This window comes from Panulirus ornatus, chromosome 62 (genome assembly GCF_036320965.1).
Source record: "Panulirus ornatus isolate Po-2019 chromosome 62, ASM3632096v1, whole genome shotgun sequence".
Taxonomy (NCBI): domain Eukaryota; kingdom Metazoa; phylum Arthropoda; class Malacostraca; order Decapoda; family Palinuridae; genus Panulirus; species Panulirus ornatus.
Genome location: NC_092285.1, coordinates 12,986,103 through 13,005,311, shown reverse-complemented (window position 1 = coordinate 13,005,311; position 19,209 = coordinate 12,986,103). Strand labels below are relative to the sequence as shown.

Genomic DNA, 19,209 nt, shown 5'->3' with positions numbered 1-19,209 from the left:
ATATTATCATTTCCATATAACGCTATTGTCTCTAACTCTGGGATTTTATCCTAGGCTTTTGAAATCTGTCATTTAAAAACGCAAACCTTAAGATTATGTCATTTAAACGAAAACTGATGCACTCCGTCGTTAAATTACGAATTTTTAAAATCCTAAAGATTAACACATACTTTTAAGTTGTTATACAATCGCGAATTTTTAAACTCCATTAATTTGCACTTAGGCTTGCGATGCTACATTTAATTGAGAAATTTTAAAGTCTGCTAATTTAGCGTTGCCCTATGTATTCCATCTTTTAAACGTTAATATTTAAACTCTCAAAAACTAAGAATAACCTTTAAATTCATCATTCAACTTCAAGCCTGTACATATACAACAATTAAACCTAGCTATTTAACGCGAACATTTAAATTCCATCATTGCAACTATTTCGTTGAAATCCACTGCTCGATCCGTGGCTGCCATTTAAACCCATTCATTTTGTGTGCTTTTAAACTTTGTTTACATCGCTCTCATTCATACGTCATGTGGAGCGCCTCACTCATACGTCATTCATAAAGTTCATATAGGAAGCATCATCATTGTATGACGTGTTGTTATGAACTGTTACATGTCTGCTGGGAGAAAGCTGGTCACATGTCTGTCTGTCTGGATGAGTTTGAAGCCTCTGTTGTTACGAATACAATGACTTCAAAGATTCTGAAGAGATTAAAGTATTTAAATATGGGTAAATGTTTCAATACCGTAAGTTGGATGTCAACAAGTGGAAACTTTAACAAGGAAACGTCAATAAGGTTTATAAGGAAACATATCTTGATAGAATAATTGACCCTTGCCGCACTTGCCTCCCTGGTGTAATGGCTTACGTCCCAAGTCAGCACGGGCCCACCCAGGGTAGGACCCACATAGGTTCGAATCTTGGACGCGGCAAGTTTGTCCACACCCAACCCTGGTGTTCTTCCTCCCCTCCGGGCTAGTGGTCTATAAATGGGTACTTGGCTTAGGGATTGTATTTGTTTAACACACAAAGTGTAATCAAACACAAATAAACACAGACACAGTAATGCAATAAAAAAAACGAAAAAAGAAATATTTTTTCTAAATAAAACGTTAAACATAAAGATTTTGAAAAAGAAAATGCAAAGGAGTAGAGAATTATCAAAGACTACCTTACGTAACCTAACTAAAGTGGACGAACTCCCTAACTTAGACAAATTAACCATAACGTCCCTAGTAAAACTAACTTAACCTAACTTGATCAACCACGGGACGACCTAACCACCCAACTTAACTTTTTTTTTTTTAAAAAAGGCTATTGCCAGAGGGACACCGGCCGTGACGAGAATAGAAGAAACAAAGAAAAGAAATATATGAGCGACGGTGAGTGAGTGCAGAAGATGGCGCGAAGAATTAGCCCTCGGCGTCCAAAGACCAGGGAAGTGGCGGAGGCGGTCGATGAAGGCGGACACCACCACAGTCGCTCCCAGACAAGAGGGGTCGTAACGACTCCAATATCGAGGCTGTTTAACGACCGTTCACACACACACACACACACACACACACACACACACACACACAAGCGCGCGCGCGAGCAATGGGCGTCAATATTGCCAGAGGAGTTGATGATGAACACATAGGGCGGGCTGAGGAGACGCTATAGCTTCTTAAGAAGACCAGCGAGAAGCGCATGACGGACTGTTGTAAACAAGGAGGGGAGGTAAGACGCGCAGTGAGATAAGGTTAGGTGGAAATATTCTTGCGTCTTGTAAGTTAGTGTAGGTGATTATTAAGCTTTAGGAAGTATAATAGTGGAATTAAAGTCATCATCTTCTTGCATTTGAGAAACAATATATTGAAAGTGAGAGTGTAGGGGTCGAGGAAAACGGGTATATAAATTAAATAACAAAGAAAGGTGATCATTTAAGCCATGTTGGTGAATATTAATTAGTAGTAGAGATTGAGAACAGGACCATGTATAGGAAGGAAGGGTTCAGTTGGGGACGTGTTTTCCATGTTTGGCCAGTGAGGGGACGTGTTCTCTTCGTGCTTGGCCAGTGAGGGGATGTGTTCCCTACGTCCTTGGCCAGTGAGGGGACGTGTTCTCTTCGTGCTTGGCCAGTGAGGGGACGTGTTGTACAAGGTGAGTGAAACAGCATATTGGCAGAAAGCATAGTGGTTAGTACAGCATAGTGGAACACGGCCCACTGGGTGGAACAGCATAGTGGGAGACGGCCCGCTGTGTGGAACAGCATAGTGGGAGACGGCCCGCTGTGTGGAACAGCATAGTGGAACACGGCCCACTGGGTGGAACAGCATAGTGGGAGACGGCCCGCTGGGTGGAACAGCACAGTGGGAGACGGCCCGCTGGGTAGAACAGCATAGTGGGAGACGGCCCGCTGGGTGGAACAGCATAGTGGGAGACGGCCCGCTGGGTGGAACGGCCGTAGTGATACAAAGTATAATGGCGAACAACATTTACAGTTGAGGTGTCACAGCAGGCGGCCGTCTAGTGTAAACATCACGTGATCGTTTGCTGCAAAATGTCGCTCATTACGATGTTGCCAACTCTCTGGGTTGTGTATTTATGTATCCGATTTATCATCTTTACGTCACGGACGTATTCATACAAGAGGAACGGTGGGGGGGGGGGGGGGGGGTAGAATACTTCCCACGTATTCCCTACGTGTCGTAGGAGGCGACTAAAAGGGATGGGAGCTGAGGGGGGCTGGAAATCCTCCCCTCTTGTTTTACTTTTCCAAAAGACGGAACAGAGAAGGGGGCCAAGTGAGGATTTTTCTTACTCTGAGGCTCCGTCATCTATTCTTGACGCTACCTTGCTAAAGCGGGAAATGACAAATACGTAGAAAAAATTATATATATATATATATATATATATATATATATATATATATATATATATATATATATATATATATATATATATATATGTGTGTGTGTGTGTGTGTGTGTGTGTGTCGTCCCATTAGATTTCAGTTAAATCTACTGTTAACCATTAGCTTTGGCTAATACTGATGTAAAAGGCCTTTAGAATCCACCAACAGAGTGAGCGCCATTTGGCAATTCATGTTATACTACCCACAATAGCGTTGTGATGTGCTAATTTAATTTGTGTATAAATATTCACTCGTTTTTAGTGTGTGTTTTCCATAACCATTCGAGATGTCACAAACATTTTCATCAGCAAAAAAAGTTTAACATTCGTATACATATACATTGATCTATGTATTGTTACCTACCATCGTAAAGTGGCCTCTGTATACATAGTTGTCCCATCACGTATACATACATGTCTGCCCCATAATGTATACACAGATACTCCTCCTCTCCTTGTGTACGTATCTAAACATACTATTTTGTGTACATAAATACCCCATTATGTATCATATATGGGTAAAATCAACGTAAACACTTCGTTGAAGAGTACATAAAAAATATATTTTTTTTTATTTGACTAATTTTTTCAGATTTTTGTAAAATCTTTTATTTTCTAAAACCATTTTCTTCTCTTGTGAGTCAGCGTTTAAAGCAGTTGTTTAAATTTTGGCCGAATTTACCTTTAGAAAAAGTCAATAAATTTGGGACAGCAAGAGTTAATAACCAATTATATTCTTCGCACAGTTTCATTGTTTTGTGACCTATTTAGATTAAGATGCCCCGCGGGTTATGTATTTTATATATATATATATATATATATATATATATATATATATATATATATATATATATATATATATATAATTCGTAATGTGTAAACGAAAATTTGCATATTCAAATCGAGAGCGGGTCAGAATTTTATCGTGGGAGCAGCCCAGAAAAGATGATAAAAATCTCATTTATTTCAAAAGATATGTTATCTCAGGCGATAATATTTGTGGTACTCATATCTTCATTCTTCTACAATAACCTCAGGAAAGTCTACAGAATCCATCATCGAATAAATCAGATCCGACAATAAAATTGGATGTTTTTATGAAGTATTTTCTGAGTAAAAGAAATTTATTTCTATCATTGACGCTAAAATGATACAGTTTTGGCTTCTTGCTCCAGGCTATACGAGGTGTATGCAAATTTCTCTTGACTCATGTTAAGAAATCTGATTTACATTCGAGAAGGATTTCCACTCTTATGCTCTAAGCTGGGGCAAGAAACTTGGGTGAATAGACGATTTAAAACACCATTTAGGTCTCTTGTGCTCTCGGGAACCTTGAAAAAAAAGATGCTTCGAAGCGCTGTCTCGTTGTCTCGTATCCTCGATTCACCGTAAGGGTTCATAAAGCAAGATCTGTGGTCTTCCGGTGACGCAGACCATCACAAGGGTTGCAAGCTGCTAGAACGAACCCAGCCTGACCTTGTCTTACTTATAGGTTTGCTGTTTCATGGCACAAGGTGATCCGAAGCAAGGTTCGAACACGCTCGGAGCTCTAACCTTGACTTCCCATCGTCTCTCTTATGTCATTATCGCAATCTGTTTGGGACGTTCCTCCTTCAGTACGAACTGCAAATACTGTGTGGCCATGAGACACAGTATGGACACTGTATATATATATATATATATATATATATATATATATATATATATATATATATATATATCCTGGCCTGAGCCAGATACCTATTCTATCGACCAATTTCTATGGATGGATGAACAGCTGGATTGACTGTGGACCGACTGCCGTAACCGGGATTCGAACCTGTGCGCTCAACCCGCAAATCTTGTCGCCCAACTATGATCTGCTTCGTGTACCATGCGTCTGGGGCTGTTAAGCCTCGGGAGGGGTACATCCCTGGTCCGTGTTGAGAAAGTGGATAACCCCAAACTACCCCTTGAATGGCGGGGGGGTCTCTCTCTCTCTCTCTCTCTCTCTCTCTCTCTCTCTCTCTCTCTCTCTCTCTCTCTCTCTCTCTCTCTCTCTCTCTCACAAATCCATTGGTCAATTCCGCCATTGTTGTCGTTTATTGAGTATTGCTTCACTTCCTGCTAACATTGTTCACTGATGTTATTGTGTAGTGTTCGCTGTCTATGTCATAACGTGTTTTACGTCAGCGATCTTGATCATTCGTTGTCTCGTCCATTTATATCCGTTATATATACATGCGTTTACCGTGTGTGTGTGTGTGTGTGTGTGTGTGTGTGTACCATACCCCATGTGTATGGTGCCTCAGTTCATGGCTATGGTATTTTTCGACCTGTATATCTGATACGACTGACGGGCAACGAAGGGTAAGTCTGGCGACCGAACCTTGCACTCCTACGTAAAGTAGCGCATGTATGTATGTATGTATGTATGTATGTATGTATGTATGTATGTATGTATGTATACCCGACTTAATGGTATTGTCATATGTGTATGGAACCACTATACGTGTATGATGCATTAGGATTCATTTCATATACACAGCCAGTCATACATAGTCATAGGTTGAGCGCCCTTCCACCATATATATATATATATATATATATATATATATATATATATATATATATATATATATATATATATATATTATATCTACTGCCGGACGTCCGCTGGGGAAAGATTTACTGTTTCTTGCCGTCAACTCAAGCGGAAATATTTCCCTTCACTTCTGGGGAAAATTCCTAAACACTTTCCTTGTTTACGTACGAACGACGAAAAGATATTTTTCTAGACCCTTGAAAATTTCCCCGACACCATGGTAGTGTTTCCCTACACCCTGGTGAAAATTCCCTACACCCTGGTGAAAATTCCCTGCACTCTGGTGAAAATTCCCTGCAATCTGGTGATATTTCCCTTCGTCCTGGCATCATTTCCCTCCACTCTCGCCAGCCTGATATCGTTACAGCGGTCATCATCATCTCCCAGGTGGCCGGCCATGTATCACCCTTAATTGCCCTTATCTTATCTCCTCTCACCCCCCCCCCCCACACACACACACAACCCAGCTGTAGATATCACGAAGATGGCCCTCTGTTTTCGCGAAGACGGCCTTCTGTTTTCGCGAAGACGGACTTCTGTTTTCGCGAAGACGGCCTTCTGTTTTCGCGAAGACGGCCTTCTGTTTTTGCGAAGACGGCCTTCTGTTTTCGCGAAGATGGCCCTCTGCTTCTGCGAATATGTCCCCCCTGTTTTCGTAAAAATGGCCCTCTGTTTTCGTGAATATGTCCCCCCTGTTTTCGTAAAAATGGCCCTCTGTTTTCGTGAATATGTCCCCCCTGTTTTCGTAAAAATGGCCCTCTGTTTTCGTGAATATGTACCCTCTGTTTTCAGGAAATTGGCCCTCTGTTTTTGCGAATATGTACCCCCTATTTTCGCGAAGATGGACGTTTAGTTTTCGCGTGGAGGATCCGCGATCACCACCACGTGCACCCACGGACAGCCAAGTCTCCTGACCTCGTCCGTGGCAGAACACGGACGTAACGGATTATTTTCCCCTTCTTTTTCCAGAGTCGAGGACCAGAGAAGAAGGACTTGGTGGCAGATAGACGGTCGAGGACGACCAAGCGAGACAGAATGGAGGAGTTGGACAGACCTGATTGACAGGGAGCGACCAAAGATGTGGGGTGACGTAGGCCAGGATCGACGGGGGATCTGTCAAGGTGAGGAGGAACAGCTGGGGTGAGTGTGAAGTGGGTCATCGCTCGGGTGTTTCCCAGAACTGCCGGAGGAAGGGCTGGATGGTGGAGTGTAGCGGGTCACTTGTTGATGATTCCTGGAACTGCCGGAGGAAGGGCTGGATGGCTTCCTTTTGGCGCGCGCCCCTTCCGTTTGTCTGTCAGTGTGTGTGTCCGACCATATTATTTTCCGAGAAGTCAGAGAGAGAGAGAGTCCCCCTCCTCTCTCTCTCTCTCTCTCTCTCTCTCTCTCTCTCTCTCTCTCTCTCTCTCTCTCTCTCCCTTTCACTCGGGGCGCTGGAGCAACACGCTACACTTGATTGTCTCCAGCCGTAGTTTTTTGTAGTCGACCAGCAGGAAGAGGAGGAGGAGGACCTGGCTGAAGGTGGTGTGCCCTGCTGCAGGAGTGAGGCGCAGATCACGTGTATATATATATATATATATATATATATATATATATATATATATATATATATATATCCTTCATAACGGAAGGCCCCAGTCACGGAGCACAACATGTAGAGGATACGAGGGAAATAGTGCGCGTGTTGCCGGATGTGGGGAGGCAACGCGGCTCGTGATAGCAATGGGTAGAAGTGGTTGGTGTCGTCAGGATAGACTGGTAAGGAGATCTACTAGAACTCAGCCATGTAGGCAAGGAAACAAGGACATGCCAGCGGCGTCTGGCAGTCCCTGCCAATATGTTATATACTCGTGTGGAAGTTCCTCGTCTTGCTATATATATACTCGTGTGGAAGTTCCTCGTCTTGCTATATATATACTCGTGTGGTAGTTCCTCGTCTTGCTATATACTCGTGTGGAAGTTCTTCGTCTTGCTATATATATACTCGTGTGGAAGTTCCTCGTCTTGCTATATACTCGTGTGGAAGTTCTTCGTCTTGCTATATATTCGTGTGGAAGTTCCTCGTCTTGCTATATATTCGTGTGGAAGTTCCTCGTCTTGCTATATACTCGTGTGGAAGTTCCTCCCTCGTCTTGCTATACCGTCTCCACCAGCAGGCTGCTCCTCCAACACGAGGTGATCCGGGTCACCCACGACCCGCTCTGGTCTTCTCTCTGCTGACGTAAGGACATATTCACGTCGCCAACACATCCGTGATATTTCCGGCTTCTCCCCTTATCCTCCCCAACCCCCAACCCTCTCCCCAGTACCTGGGTGTCCTGCCCTCCCACCACCATCTCTACCCCTCCCCTCCACACACACACACACACACACACATACACACGTCATCGCCAAGGTCAGGTGATTAACATGAAGAAGCTGACAAGGGTGTGTTTTTCTCTGCCATCTCTCTCTCTCTCTCTCTCTCTCTCTCTCTCTCTCTCTCTCTCTCTCTCTCTCTCTCTCTCTCTCCACGTACGTGCGGGTAGACATTACGCACGTGCGTGCATGACGCTGTTTGAGTGCCTGCTCACGTAATCACAGTGGTTCAGTCTAAAAAAAAGAAAGAAAGAATCGTTGTCCATTATTCATTGTCCTTCACTGTACACATTCATTCATACTCGTCGCTCAACGAATGAAAATTATACATCCAAATTTTCTCTTTCGTAATGACCACATTCTGTTTTCAGGGTGAATTATTCGTGTTTTTTTCGTGAATCAGATGAATGTTTGATTTCGTAGATCAGGTCTTGCGTCCATGATGTCATATTTCGTTATACCTGCCCCATGACGTCAGACGTTCCTCTGGTCTCCATACATCCGTGACATCAGACGTCAAGCCTTTTGGTCTCTATTTAGTTCAGTGTTCTCAGACTTCATGACGTCATACTTCACCTTTGGTCCCCATTAGATCTTTTGATGTCCCGCCGTAATCACCTCTGACCTTTGTTCGGTATGTGACGACAGTTCGCTCGTCAACAAACACATGCATGCACAGAAGCCAACTCCCAAATCACCATATTGCTGGCTCACATCCGCGCCAGCGCACACCCTTCCCTTCATAACTCCCCGCCACCATCATGGACGGTGAAATGCAACCAGGATCCTTTCGTTTCATGGTCTCGTCATTAGCTGGCGAACCGTTGCCTGACCCCCCCCCCCCCCCCCCCCCCCCCCCCCCCCCCCCCCCCCCCCCCCCTTCGTAGGCGAAGCCATCGTTAGCGCCTGACGCACACCCTTGTAACTGCTGAGCAGCCAGTCTTGTTCTCCTTTCACGTCCAGAGCTCTGGTTCTGGGCAGTAGCCTTCGTCCAAGTCAGGCAATCCAAGGAAGATGAAGAGCTAAACTGACGCAGGGAATAAAAAAGAGGAAGAAAATTTATTATAAAAGTTAAGGAAGAACTTGAAAGCCTGAATTTCAAAAGGGGTCAAGTGGTGGGTGTTTAGAAAGACACGAGAAGGCAAAGAGTTCCAAAACTTAGCGGTGTTCGGGGAGAAGCAGACATCGCAACAGCTCACTCCTGTGTTCTAAAGCTTAGCGGTGTAGGGAAAGAAACAGACAACACAACGGCCTACCCATGGGTCCCAAACCTCCACATCTTTCCTTCCTTCTCTTCCCGTATTACCACAGCCTCTGTTTTCCATTTGGGTCATCTATGTCCTCCCGGAGCTGCTTCCTCTCTCTCTGTCTCCCTCCCTTTGTTCATTCTTTCCCCTTCCATCCTCAGTACTTTATTAATTTTTTCCGAAATGTATAACACATACATTAGATTTCATTTGACCATCATATCCTCATGCTCAAGGGATGATCAGATGTCATTACAGGTTCAAATCCTCCCGTAGTTTACCACATACACCGGTCTGTGTACCATACAACACTTTAAATCGGGTTATAAGATATATATTCACCATCGAACATCAGCTGTAACATTAGTTACAGGATTACGTACAGACGACAGACTATACTGTAAGTTAGGATCAAAACGTGAGTCAGAATGTGCCAGTGTTCTCCACACCTGACAATGGACGGGCGGGGAAAGTGTCTCACTTGACTGTTTGTGTCTGCAGTGCTGCAGTTTTTCACAAGTCCTTTATTTGCCAGTGGTATTATTTGTCGGGAAAATTGTTGTAGAGTTGTAGTTGTATATATTTCCTGTCCATGATTCATGGTTACGGCAGAAATAATTGGCCTTGTTGCACCGGGTAGTTGAATACATTTTTTCCCCAGAGTGATAATTTCCTGTCAACATTCTCAGTCATCACGAGTCCCAACTGGTCGGTAGATTTGTCTACCATTAAGCTCGTAGTAGAAAAATAGTGCGTGCCAAAACAGGCACAATCTACCAGCACAAAAGTAGTTTAATACATTTGATAAAAACGCCACTCGTGATAATGTCATAGCCAGTCCTCCAGACACGTTTGCTGCCTGCAACAGTTAACGTTTTTCTGAAAGCCTTTTTTTTTTTTATAACAACTAACGTTGTATAATCTCAAGAAAGATGTGAGTTAATAATAACACCTTTAAACACGACGGTACGACCCTTGAGTCGATATGACGGTACGACCCTTGAGTCGACATGACGGTACGACCCTTGAGCACGACCTTACGACCCTTGAGTTGACATGACGGTACGACCCTTGAGCACGACCGTACGACCCTTGAGCACGACGATACGACCCTTTAGCATGACGGTACGACCCTTGAGCACGACCGTACGACCCTTGAGCACGACGATACGACCCTTGAGCACGACGGTACGACCCTTGAGCACGATCGTACGATCCTTGAGCACGACGATACGACCCTTGAGCATGACGGTACGGTAACCCTTGAGTCGACACGGCGGTACGACCCTCGGGTAGGATGGCTTGGCCTTTGACCTAACCCTTTTGAGGTCAGGTCGTGGTCAGGTGTGTCCCTCCTTGTATTAGCGCGTCTGTGATCTTCGGTCAGTCTTACTCCGCCTCGGCGACCGTGAATATCTTGTGTTCTTGTTCTTGTGTGTCCTTGTGCGAGCGTGTTGTTAGTCTAAGATCTTTGTCAGTGTATTTGTTTTGTCTTCTTGGAAAAAAAAAAGTAGGTATAATTACTTCTTTGTACTGTACGGGGAGGTAGTTTACACATTCGTGGGGCCCCATCTCTTGTAATGTACGGGGAGGGAGTTCTACATACATGGTGGCCCCCATCTCTTGAACTTTCATAACTATTAAACAGATATTTTAACCTGTATGCTGGCAATATTTACAGTTTCATCACATAGTTCATTCCGTCACTCTTGGTTCATTCCACGCGTCCCTAACTCATGGTTCATTCCATCCATCCATCACTCTTGGTTCATTCCATTCATCCATCAGTCTTGGTTCATTCCATTCATCCATCACTCTTGGTTCATTCCATCCATCCATCACTCTTGGTTCATTCCATTCATCCATCACTCTTGGTTCATTCCATCCAGCCATCACTCTTGGTTCATTCCATCCATCCATCACTCTTGGTTCATTCCATTCATCCATCACTCTTGGTTCATTCCATCCATCCATCACTCTTGGTTCATTCCATTCATCCATCAGTCTTCTTGCTTCCTGGCGGTATTTGCCAGTATATACCAGGCCACAGTCATGAGGGAGATCAGTCTGCAGGCCAGAGCAATTTCCCAGACTCCATTCTTGAAGAGAAATGTGACTTTAGCCTTCTCTTGTACCCGCTCGGCCCTTTACCTACTGCGGTGTGTGTGTGTGTGTGTGTGTGTGTGCGTGCGTGTGTTTTACCCTCTTTCCGTAAGTTGTAGTGAAGAGTTTGTAAGCTAAAGTAGATATAAGTGGCTAATACGGTCAACGAATTAAGTTTTGTAAGTGGGGAAAGTAGAAATTATACTTGGTATTGTATTTGTGTATGTTGTGGTATGAGTTACACATATTGTAATCAGTTATTTTCATTATCATTTATCAAAAGTTGAAGCCGATCATTTATACGATGTGAACACTTAAGTTGACAGATTAAGTTGTTTAACGTTTCAGTAAAAGTAGGATCATTGAAATATGAAATAAGTATATTGAGAGAAAAGTTTGATCTCAACAGAAGATCCTTTTACCAAACATTTCTTTAATTCCTTAAAAACACATCAGTAAATAAACTAAAAGGTGATTTTTGAAAAAAGTTTGAGGAATGAATTATATGTCGCGGAAATAACATTTGTCAGCAGAGTTCAAAGGCCAACAGTTGGACAAAAGTTGCCTCCAAACAAAAACAAAATGTCTTTTTTTTTTTTTTCAAAAGGCCTAACAAAAATATTTATAACCAAACAGAATTTACCTCGCGAACTGTTTTATTGGTTTGCATGGGTTAACTTCCTTCAAACACACAGGCTGGAGTGGTATAATATATATATATATATATATATATATATATATATATATATATATATATATATATATATATATATATATAGTAGAAAACTTCACAGGCAGACACAAGAAGAGGCGTCACGTGCAGACAAAAGACGCACAAAACTGGTGTAGTGTTGGAGGCATGATAACAGTAGGGGGGGTCATGTAGCGAGTGGGGACCAGGGCTTTCCCTGAAGATAAACGCGAGGCTGCATCTTTGATGATCTCGCCAAAGGTTAGTAGAACGAGCTCAGGGCAAAGCTCATCCTTGTCTCATGTCAACTCGATCCACAGGATTTAACATGCGAGATGACACCAGCAGAGACGAACAAGGGAGGAAAATATTTAGGAGGAAAAATGGTTTGTTGTTGTGTGGAGTTCCGCCGTGCTGCTGTGTGTGTCCATGTGGTGTGTACGATCCCTCATCTGGCGATGATATAAGGAAGGATATCCGTTATGAATAAGTGAAGAGATAAAGATCAAAGTTGTGGGGTAATGCATATGAGAAAGAGCCCTACGAATGTAATTGCAGACATAAATGCATAGACACACACTGAAAGCTTAAACGTGGACAAATTTTCCTGAAACCCTATGGTAATACACTGCCAGTCTTTCCCCAGATATACCGCCCAGTTATAGGTGTATAATAAGTATGCTGGATGAAGAGAGACATATATATAACCACAGGTAAGACGTACTGTTGATATATCAAGATATACTGCTTTCTAAAGTATATTATACCTCAGTAATATTGCGCATAATATCCTCTTTCCATTATATTACCACAATAAGAATTTGTTTTTTATAAAGCTATTTGGTGTATGAACACTTATTTGTACAAAAAAAAAAGGTATTTCAGAACCGTATGTGTTTGTCGTGAACTAATTCATCATGGCGGATATGTGTGTGTGTGTGTGTGTGTACCGAACACACAGCGGGTGACGTAATACACGGGTTTCTGATCCATTCCCTCACGTCTGGGCCATTGGCTTGTTATCGCCGTTCTCATGACTGTCGCCTGTCATCCCCCCCCTCCTCCTCCTCCTCCCCTTTGTGGGATACCACTTTCTACCGCGGATGATCACCATCATCAGCTGTTGTGCGTTTGTTTACATCGCTTTCTCTACAGGACGCGGCCGGCATCAAGAGGCCGGTCGCTTACACCATAGAAACGTTCCTTCTTAAATGTTGGCGTCGGAAACTGTGGTAAAACCTTCATTATTTTTTTTCATTCTTTTACCCAATGAGGTTTCATCATCCCATTCTTTGTTTTTAGAGAATTGAATCAGTTTCACAACTGTGGTAAAACTAGTTGAAATAGAATTGTATAACTTTATTTTTAAAAATGTCGAATATCAGGAAATCAAACCCAAAATGTTTAATACAAGACAGATGACCTTGGCACAAAATATGTGTGTTTATGGCAGATTTTAAACATATTTAAGAAGCTGGGAAGCCAAGTTGAACCCACTGTAGAGATACACCAGATGCAACTTCAAAGTACAACTTAACGAAGACAGAAGACGTTTGAGTATATACCCGAGTGTGTACGTAGACACGCCTGTGTCTTGGCACCAGCGCCAGGTCAACGTAGGACATTTAAGTGCCTCTCAAAATGGCTTATCGGCAGCCAAAGGGCGTAACCACTCGTGAGATAAAGTTCCCTTAAGTACGTACCTTTAGGGTGGGGGGGGGGGGGCGCACTTACGAGATCATCCCGACGAGTTACGAGCGATAGATGGTGATAGACTGGTTTACGTCCGTCCCACCCATATATTGTGGAGATGCCCAAGTGTACTTACGTCATTCGTGACGTGTGGGGGGAGGGAGGTAATCTGCTTGTCCAGTGATGACGCGCGACGAGTGGCCCGTGACGTGTGACGCGTGGTGATATTTCCCTGACGTATTAAGGCGTCGGGACGCCAGTGTGACGCACAGTTGTGGCTTCGTCACCATCACAGCGTCACTGTCCGCAGGACAGTGACGCTTGGCCTACCTTTCATAAGGGTTGTAGACCAGTTGTGTTACGGGCTTGTTAAGAGGTGTTACAGGTCTGTTTCGGCGGTTGTGATGTAGACATGGTTACTTGCCAGGGGTGATAACTGTGTGTGTGTGTGTTACGGAGAGAAAGCGTCACAGTCGGGTTACCCAGTTCTGTTAACCTGTGGTGTTGTAACTCATTCGCGTGTATGCGCGCGCATCCCGGCCTGAGGGGCAAGACCATCTACCTGGATTCGAACCCATGCGGGCGGCGCGACCCAGGGCCGGTCCGTGCTGACTTATGGTTAGTAAGGATAACCTCAATACAACAAGAGGCCTGATTAACAACCTTATGGACAAGATTGTTTAATATCTGACTTAACATTGTACACACACACACACACACACACACACACACACACACACACACACACTTCCCGTTTTCTCTCGTGTGTTGCGAGAAGCCAGGGTTTCCCAAGAGGATAATGCAAGACCATGTCTTGACGTCTTCGCTGAGCGCACGTGCACACACACGCACGCACGCACACGTCCGTGACCGCTCATGTTTCGTCACCACGAACGCACGCACGCACGCGCGCACGGAAACCCACGACTACGAAGCAGAGAACCGAACCACAAGCTTACGAACTGCACGAACGATGCTCAGGACACACGAGACATGATCTATGACGAGGACACGAAAGACGCGTTCACGAAAGCTACGACACTCAAGGGATCTTCACGAACGTATTCACACCAAATGTTCGTGATTGAAAGTCGGTTTTATGAGAGTGACGTATATTGGGGCACGTTTTCCCAGCTGAACATTCGAGAAAGAATGAAGAAAATGATTGTGGAAAACGAGAGATTGAAGGAAGGGAAGGAGGAGAGATGGGGAAAGAAGATAGCAATGAAAGAAGATGGAATAGGGGAAGGACTGAGTGAAAGAATTGAGAGAACGAATGATGTAATTGATGGAATGGGAGAAAATGGTGGTGAGGTTGGGTAATAGAAAAACTTGGGCAAGACTGACACAGAAGATGTGCAACAGACTTGAACAGGACTTTATCAGGAAAATAGAAATGTGGGTCAGAGTGGGAAGCAGAATATTGGGGTGGGAGGGTCAACAGACATAGGGTGTAGACAACAGATGTAGACACGGACAGACATAGGGTGTAGACAACAGATGTAGACACAGACAGACATACGGTGTAGACAACAGATGTAGACACAGACAGACAGGCCTGTGCAACAGAAAGTTAAGTCACACAGGCTTATGGGTTCAAATCTACTGTACACTGATTGGGTGGTTTTCTACCAGGTAGATTAGAGACCCTTACACTGAAATACCCTCTCCTGGGTCGAATCTACGGTTTATAACCTGTGGATTACCGACCATCACTGCTACTTTCGGTTTCTACATAACGAGTTAGAGAACATCACATAATTCTTCCGTTGGGTTATTGTCTGTGTGTCAAGCTATCAACAACCATGGCAATCTGAAGTAATGTTCTGTGGTCTTTTATGGTTTCTACCCAGTAAATCACAGACCCCCCCCATGGTTATCTATTACACATGAAAACGTGTCACGGTAGAGAACGGGGTGAGCGAGTTCTCTCATTTATTTCTTTTTACAAAGAACCGAAATTCGTGCGCCTTGCTATGCATGACCCCAAAGTGGCAGGAATTTTCATATTTATGCATATAACCCACATGTATATGCAAAGCATCTTGATGCACACACACACACACACACACACACACACACACACACACACACACACACACACACACACACTTACACACAAACACACACACACACACATACACACAAACACACACACACACACAATTAGGCACGAATTTCTGGGAGGCAAAATCTTTATGAAATTCAGTAATTTTTTTTTTCTGATAAATTCTTCAGTTATCGTTTTTGCGATAACAGATGGATCATCGTGCAAGTGCATGCAACCATCTGTAAGAGAATCAGTGGTCTTCAGCGCCATCTGCAGGAGGAATCAAAGATCTTTACCCATCACCTTCTGCAGGAGGAATCAGAGGCCTTTACCTTCTGCAGGAGGAACCAGAGGTCTTCACCCTCACCTCCTGCAGGAGGAAGGTCTTTACCCTCACCTTCTGCAGGAGGAACCAGATGTCTTCACCCTCACCTCCTGCTGGAGGAAGGTCTTTACCCTCACCTTCTGCAGGAGGAACCAGATGTCTTCACCCTCACCTCCTGCTGGAGGAAGGTCTTTACCCTCACCTTCTGCAGGAGGAACCGGAGGTCTTTACCCTCACCTTCTGCAGGAGGAACCAGAGGTCTTTACCCTCACCTTCTGCAGGAGGAACCAGAGGTCTTTACCCTCACCTCCTGCAGGAGCAAGGTCTTTACCCCTCACCTTCTGTAGGAGGAATCAAAGGTATTTACCTTCTGCAGGAGGAACCGGAGGTCTTTACCCTTACCACCTGCAGGAGGAACCAGAGGTCTTTACCCTCACCTTCTGCAGGAGGAACCAGAGGTCTTTATCCTCACCTGCAGGAGGAACCAGAGGTCTTTACCACCTGCAGGAGGAACCGGAGGTCTTTACCCTTACCACCTGCAGGAGGAACCAGAGGTCTTTACCCTCACCTTCTGCAGGAGGAACCAGAGGTCTTTACCTTCTGCAGGAGGAACCGGAGGTCTTTATCCTCACCTTCTGCAGGAGGAACCAGAGGTCTTTACCCTCACCTTCTGCAGGAGGAACTAGAGGTCTTTGATCTGTAGAGGCGACCATGACTGTCTATGGCGCCCATGGATAGGTCAGCCCCAAGCCCTTTGCCACGGCTGCGTGTGTGTGGAGTCATCTGGGTACATCTGGTAATTACATCCACTAATTACATGTATTGACAGTTGCAGTCTGGCTGGGGCTTCCCCAACGACTTCAGCTTTAATGTGGAGATACGACCAAAAGGTCGTCCTCAGTCCTCCAGCAGGTACATGGGAGTAACTCCACCACCAGAGGTCGTTCAGGATCCTGCAGTGATCAGGTGGTATGACGACCTCAGGGGTCGTCCTGAGTCGTACTTGAGATCATGTGGTGTATGACCAGCTCAAGAGTCGTCCTGAGTCGTACTTGAGATCATGTGGTGTATGACCAGGTCAGGGGTCGTCCTGAGTCGTACTCGAGATCATGTGGTGTATGACCAACTCAGGGGTCGTTCTGAATTAATCATTCCTGCTTTAGGTGTAGATTCTCAGCTACAGCTGTAGTGTCTAACCCCCAGAGATTACCGTACAAACCCCCAGAAATCATCATCCTAGTCTCAAGAAATAATCACCCCAGAGAGTGTGTGTCTTAAGTGAAATCTAAGAGTTTGTGAGATAAATCTCTGGAGATTAACGTAAGCCTTAGACGTTGTTCTCCATGTTCTTCATAATATGATCCTCCAGAGATTGTTAATCCTGGAGATTACTCCATCTCCAAGAGATTATTCCAGGACTTAGACATGATTCCAACACCCACGAATGAAAAATATCCGGTCCTTTTTAATCACCATAGCCCACAGAAATTATCTCTGTCCTAGGAGATCATCCTAACCCCAGAGATTATCCTTGTCATTAGAGATCATCCTAACCCCAGAGATTATCCTTGTCATTAGAGATCATCCTAACCCCAGAGATTATCCTTGTCATTAGAGATCATCCTAACCCCAGAGATTACCCAACGTTTTCAGGATAATCCTGCTATCCAGCGGGTGTTACCCCAGCTCTTAGGAATCAATAGATCATCATATTAATCCCTAATGATCATCCTCCTTATCCCTAGCAATTATCAGTAAACCCTATCATCCTAACCTCATTGGCATCCCAGGTACCATATATGATCATCCCATCGTAGGAAGTATCATCCTATCTTCACATATCTAGGAATCACCTTGAATCCTTCTGGTGCTATTCCATACATGTTTTCCTTCAGGGAAAATTCATCGGTTTCGTGTTCAGAGCGAAGGCCTGAAATCAGTATAGTTCAGTCACATATGTCGATATAGCTTCAGTAATGAGTTACGAGATTACACTGTATCTAATGAGGTCTTATATAAAGGACAGTTGTCCATCACCGAAATTCGTATGTTACGAAAGTCTCTTTCGACTGTATGGAATTATTTGTTTACCAATGACGTCTTAGCTGCGTCTCTTCCTACTTGTATATCAACAACTGGCTGTTCTACGTCTTCTATCTCATTCCTGTATCTCCCCTGAACGGTGTGATCAGTACACGAAAGTGCACTTGGGAACTTATCGTTTTGTTAACATGATTGGCTTTCGAGGACACAATGAAGAAGACATCGTAGTTCATTGAAACGGACATATAAGTTACTGGTCACCTTATAAAAGAGACTTGTATATCTCTGTAATGTTTTGAAGTAAAACTAGGTTAGGTTAGGGTACCAATCTGCTAGGTTACCATCATGTATAATTAGGTTACCAATCTACTGGGTTACCATCATGTATAATTAGGTTACCAATGTACTGGGTTACCATCATGTATAATTAGGTTACCAATCTACTAGGTTAGGTTGGTTACAATCTACTAGGTTAGGTTAGGTTACCAATCTGCTAGGTTACCATCATGTATAATTAGGTTACCAATCTACTGGGTTACCATCATGTATAATTAGGTTACCAATCTACTGGGTTATCATTCTGTATAATTAGGTTACCAATCTACTGGGTTATCATTCTGTATAATTAGGTTACCAATCTACTAGGTTATCATCATGTATAATTAGGTTATCAATCTACTAGGTTATCATTCTGTATGATTAGGTTACCAGTCGACTAGGTTATCATTCTGTATGATTAGGTTACCAATCTACTAGGTTATCATTCTGTATGGTTAGGTTACCAATGTGTCTTGCTCTTCTGTATGATTTAATGACAAAACATATCATTATCACTGTTAATAGGTACGTTTTTATAGGGTTTGAAACTCGTTTAACAAGATTACGTTAAGCTAATCTTGTTTAATCTTTAATTATATAGATCTTTATATTGTCCCTTATGTGAATAAGCTTATGATGACTTAATTGTTAACAGAGAGGATACATGTTTAGGTCTAGTGTGTAGTTATATCTATTGGCTACCCATTATATTCAAAGGTCATGCTTACGATATCATACAAGCGTACATACGCCCGTACTCCTGCTAAATTACGCACGTACATTTATGCCCCATGGAATATCATGACCTTTATGGAAAGGTGTCATAGAAGTTCTTTGCATCACTTAGTATTTTATTGCTCCTAGTTAGGAAGAGCCTCTCCATACTGTAATATTTCGTAACTCAC

General features: G+C 43.6%; 1 protein-coding gene and 1 long non-coding RNA gene across 21 annotated transcripts in view; one reads left to right on the top strand and one right to left on the bottom strand.

The window, feature by feature from the left end:
* Window positions 1–3,742, top strand: part of LOC139745724 (uncharacterized) — a 95,552-nt gene extending 91,810 nt beyond the window's left edge. The window contains exon 3 of the long non-coding RNA XR_011711918.1: window positions 1,312–3,742. This is a non-coding gene — a long non-coding RNA (uncharacterized lncRNA). The remainder of the gene's footprint in view (window positions 1–1,311) is intronic.
* The window catches only part of LOC139745723 (uncharacterized), a 107,405-nt gene that overhangs the window by 66,208 nt on the left and 21,988 nt on the right, over window positions 1–19,209 (bottom strand). The window lies entirely within an intron of this gene.